Below are 5763 nucleotides of genomic sequence, written 5' to 3'. Positions count from 1 at the left end.
TCAATTCTACCCAAACTCATCTACAGATTCAATGCAATCCCAATCAAATTTCCAACAACCTACTTTGCAGACTTGGAAAAGCTAGTTATCAAATTTATTTGGAAAGGGAAGATGCCTCGAATTGCTAAAGACACTCTAAAAAAGAAAAACCAAGTGGGAGGACTTATACTCCCTGACTTTGAAGCTTATTATAAAGCCACAGTTGCCAAAACAGCATGGTACTGGCACAAAGATAGACATATAGATCAATGGAATCGAATTGAGAATTCAGAGATAGACCCTCAGATCTATGGCCGACTGATCTTTGATAAGGCCCCCAAAGTCACTGAACTGAGTCATAATGGTCTTTTCAACAAATGGGGCTGGCAGAGTTGGATATCCGTATCCAAAAGAATGAAAGAGGACCCCTACGTCACCCCCTACACAAAAATTAACTCAAAATGGACCAAAGATCTCAATATAAAAGAAAGTACCATAAAACTCCTAGAAGATAATGTAGGAAAACATCTTCAAGACCTTGTATTAGGCGGCCACTTCCTAGACTTTACACCCAAAGCACAAGCAACAAAAGAGAAAATAGATAAATGGGAACTCCTCAAGCTTAGAAGTTTCTGCACCTCAAAGGAATTTCTCAAAAAGGTAAAGAGGCAGCCAACTCAATGGGAAAAAATTTTTGGAAACCATGTATCTGACAAAAGACTGATACTTGCATATACCAAGAAATCCTACAACTCAATGACAATAGTACAGACAGCCCAATTATAAAATGGGCAAAAGATATGAAAAGACAGTTCTCTGAAGAGGAAATACAAATGGCCAAGAAACACATGAAAAAATGTTCAGCTTCACTGGCTATTAGAGAGATGCAAATTAAGACCACAATGAGATACCATCTAACACAGGTTAGAATGGCTGCCATTAAACAAACAGGAAACTACAAATGCTGGAGGGGATGTGGAGAAATTGGAACTCTTATTCATTGTTGGTGGGACTGTATAATGGTTCAGCCACTCTGGAAGTCAGTCTGGCATTTCCTTAGAAAACTAGCTATAGAGCTACCATTCGATCCAGCGATTGCACTTCTCGGTATATACCCAGAAGATCGGAAAGCGGTGACATGAACAGATGTCTGCACGCCGATGTTCATAGCAGCATTATTCACAGTTGCCGGGAGATGTAAACAACCCAAATGTCCTTCAACAGATGAGTGGATAAATAAAATGTGGTATATACATACGATGGAATACTACACGGCAGTAAGAAGGAACGATCTCGTGAAACATATGACAACATGGATGAACCTTGAAGACATAATGCTGAGCGAAATAAGCCAGGCACAAAAAGAGAAATATTATATGCTACCACTAATGTGAAGTTTGAAAAATGTAAAACAAATGGTTTATAATGTAGAAGGTAGGGGAACTAGCAGTAGAGAGCAATTAAGGAAGGGGGAACAATAATCCAAGAAGAACAGATAAGCTATTTAACGTTCTGGGGATGCCCAGAAATGACTATGGTCTGTTAATTTCTGATGGATGTAGTAGGAACAAGTTCACAGAAATGTTGCTATATTATGTAACTTTCTTGGGGTAAAGTAGGAACATGTTGGAAGTTAAGCAGTTATCTTAGGTTAGTTGTCTTTTTCTTACTCCCTTGTTATGGTCTCTTTGAAATGTTCTTTTATTGTATGTTTGTTTTCTTTTTAACTTTTTTTTCATACAGTTGATTTAAAAAAGAAGGGAAAGTTGAAAAAAAAAAAAAAAGAAAAACAAGGAAAAGAAAAAGATGTAGTGCCCCCTTGAGGAGCCTGTGGAGAATGCAGGGGTATTCGCCTACCCCACCTCCATGGTTGCTAACATGACCACAGACATAGGGGACTGGTGGTTTGATGGGTTGAGCCCTCTACCACAGGTTTTACCCTTGGGAAGACGGTTGCTGCAAAGGAGAGGCTAGGTCTCCCTATGGTTGTGCCTAAGAGCCTCCTCCCGAATGCCTCTTTGTTGCTCAGATGTGGCCCTGTCTCTCTAGCTAAGCCAACTTGAAAGATGAAATCACTGCCCTCCTCCCTACGTGGAATCAGACACCCAGGGGAGTGAATCTCCCTGGCAATGTGGAATATGACTCCCGGGGAGGAATGTAGACCTGGCATCGTGGGACGGAGAACATCTTCTTGACCAAAAGGGGGATGTGAAAGGAAATGAAATAAGCTTCAGTGGCAGAGAGATTCCAAATGAAGCTGAGAGGTCACTCTGGTGGGCACTCTTATGCACACTTTAGACAACCCTTTTTAGGTTCTAAAGAATTGGGGTAGCTGGTGGTGGATACCTGAAACTATCAAACTGCAACCCAGAACCCATGAATCTCGAAGACAGTTGTATAAAAATGTAGCTTATGAGGGGTGACAATGGGATTGGGAAAGCCATAAGGACCACACTCCACTCTGTCTAGTTTATGGATGGATGAGTAGAAAAATAGGGGAAGGAAACAAACAGACAAAGGTACCCAGTGTTCTTTTTTACTTCAATTGCTCTTTTTCACTTTAATTATTATTCTTGTTATTTTTGTGTGTGTGCTAATGAAGGTGTCAGGGATTGATTTGTGTGATGAATGTACCACTATGTAATGGTACTGTAAACAATCGAAAGTACGATTTCTTTTGTATGACTGCATGGTATGTGAATATATCTCAATAAAATGAAGATTAAAAAAAAAATAGATTGGGGTGATTAAGTTGTAACTATGTGATGGTACTGTGAACAACTGATTGTACACCATAGATGATTGTATGGTATGTGAATATATCTCATTAAAACTGAATTTAATTTTAAAAAAGTAAATCAGTATTGGGGGGAGCAGGGGAATGGAATTTTTTGGATGTTCTTTTTTATTTTAATTTTTATTGTATCTTTTTGAGTAATGAAAATGTTCAAAGTTTGACTGTGGTGATGAATGTACAACTATATGATGATACTGTGAACAATTGATGGTACACTTTGAAGGATTGTATGTTATGTGAATATATCTCAATAAAATTGCATTTAAAAAAAAAACAAAGTAAAAAAAAAAAAAAAAGTATTATTGGAAGTGGTGAATTGACACTGGGAATCTAGAGTCACTTTTAACCGGTGGGATACTTACCATTTGGGGGCATAGTTAGAGCCTGAGAGCCCAGGGTTGGCTCCTGGCAAAAAGCCATTATCGAGGGACTGAGAACCAAGAATCCTTTTGTCTTTTGTGTGGAGCTGCAGTCGCTTACTGAAGACTTGAGTGACCTCAAACACACGGCCATTTCTTTCTTCAATACGTTTTCTAAATTTTGAAACTGTGTGGGGTGAAATGCTAAAGAGCTGATCTGAATACTTGTGAAAGGCAGGACTCAATATCTTGCAGTTGTACAGTGATGAGGTGGCAAAGACCCTCTAAGATCTGAATAAAAAGCCCCAGAAACCAATGTCACAGGAAAACTGGTGAATCGGAAATTGATGTAGCCTTACAATATGAAACCCAGCCGTAATTCATGACTAGATATGAGGGGGGAAATTCCATATTTATAAAGTGTTCAGTTCAAAAGGAAAATATCAGGATGCTAAATCTATTTGTTGTATGAATGTTATGTCATCTATAAAGATGTGGAAAATCATAAAGATGTGCAACAGTTCCCAGTGAAGTATTCTGTTTAAAATATTTGAGTAGAATGAGCATTCAATTAGAATTAAATGTCATATTTTCATAATGGCATGGGCTAATACCTCCTAGCATTCTGAATTTTCAGCAAGTTTTTGTTTGGGCAGTGGAACAAAAATAGTAAATGGTAGAGATTTCCTAAAATATCAATTTAGAAGATGAAAGTGAAAAAACAATCACAGGTGACCACATATTTTATAAAATTAAATATAAACAAAAGCAGAAATTGGATTACTGATTTAATAAATAAACATCTATTGAAAACTCAGAGGCATAACACATTCAGCACTAGAGGAGAAGAGTTAGAGAGTTTGAGAGGTTAAACAAGGAGACATTTTTGTCGTGGAGTTGTGTGGTGTACTTTTAAGGAGACCTAGCTGGAAATGTTTACTGGGATGTGTCTTGGTTTGCCGGAGATACTATAAGAAATACCACAGACTGGTTAGCTTAAAAAAGAGGAATTTATTGCCTCACAGTTTTGGAGGCTAGAAGTCCAAAATCAATGTTTTGGCAAGATCATGTTTTCTCTGAAGTCTGTAGATTAGTTGTGGTTCTGTCAAAAGACAAGTTCTACAAAGGCAATATGCCAATGCTAAATGTATATGAGAGGGGGACATAGGGGAGGAATATGGGATTCTTGGTAGTGGTGTTATTTGCTGTCCTTACTAGTATATTGTATTGTATGACATGCTATTTTTCTTTTTACCATTTTTTTCTTATTGCTAAAAAAAAAACAAAACAATTTTTCTTGTAGTAATCAGTATGTTCAAATGCTGATTGTGGTGATAAATGTACAACTTTATGATGATACCATGAACAACTGATTGTACACTGTGGATAAATGTATGGTATGTGAATATAACTCTATAAAATTGTAGGAAAATATATTTATAGGAGTAAAAGTGTTGGAGAAAACATGGTGAGAGGGATGATGCCTCATCAATATGGACTAACTACAATGTGTAAACTCAGAATTGAATCTTAGAACATAGCCTAACATGGACATAATAATTGTAATAGTCCCTAGATAGTAAGCTCTTACAGCAGTTAACTCTATCCCTGAATTGTAATGCCTATCTCTAAACTTTGAGATGCTGATCCCATAGCATATAACCTGATTGGTCTCTGGAACAATGCATGTCTCTGAGACACCTGAAACTCAGAGCTAGAGCTCGACACATATGAATGTCAGTATTAGTGCATACAGCCACTGTCAAAAAAAAAAAAAAAAAAAAGCTGAAAAAGAGCCCAGACTTCAATTACTGATATGAATGAAGCAGGTCTGGTTAAGACCAGGGCAAGCCAGGCCAAAGGGTAAAGGTTGGAACTGATTGTGTTTTAAAACTTCAACTTCCATATGAGACCAAGGGAATAGATATCTATTTGGTACAGGATCTAAATTTTCTAAATGGTACAACTCTACAGTCGATTTGTTCAGGCACCACAATTGCATGGAGCTTTGAATAGGAAGTGAGATACGGTAGGTTAGTATAGGCTGGAGTGAAATAGTGGCACATCCCAGAGTAATTTGGGCAGATAATAAAAAATATATTTACAGCCTCCCCCTCCCCAGCCCCGAGGATCTGGGGGAAGGTGCAGATGTGTTGGACATCCTCACCTGGACTGGTGTTGATGTTGTCACAAACATGGGGACTGGCAGTTTGATGTGCTGAGCTCTCGAGCATGAGACTTGCCCTTATGATGCTCATTACCACAAAGGAGAGTCTAAACTTGCATGTAATGGTGCCTGGGAGTCTCCCCCTGAGTGCCTCTTTGTTGCTCGGATGTGGCCCTCTCTCTCTCTAACTGAGCCATCTCGATGGGTGAACTCGCTGCCCTCCCCCCTGCATGGGACCCAACTCCCAGGTGTGTGGATCTTCCTGGCAATGCAGAATATGACTCCCGGGGATGAATGTGGACCTGGCATCGTGGGACTGAGAGTATCTTCTTGACCAAAAAGGGGATGCAGAATGAGACGAAATAGTTTCAGTGGCTGGTGGATTTCAGGTGGAGTTGAGAGGTCACTCTGGTGGACATTCTTATGCACTATATAGATAACACCTCTTAGATTTTAATGTA

Source organism: Choloepus didactylus, chromosome 1 (genome assembly GCF_015220235.1).
Source record: "Choloepus didactylus isolate mChoDid1 chromosome 1, mChoDid1.pri, whole genome shotgun sequence".
Taxonomy (NCBI): domain Eukaryota; kingdom Metazoa; phylum Chordata; class Mammalia; order Pilosa; family Megalonychidae; genus Choloepus; species Choloepus didactylus.
Note: the sequence above shows the minus strand (reverse complement) of the source record.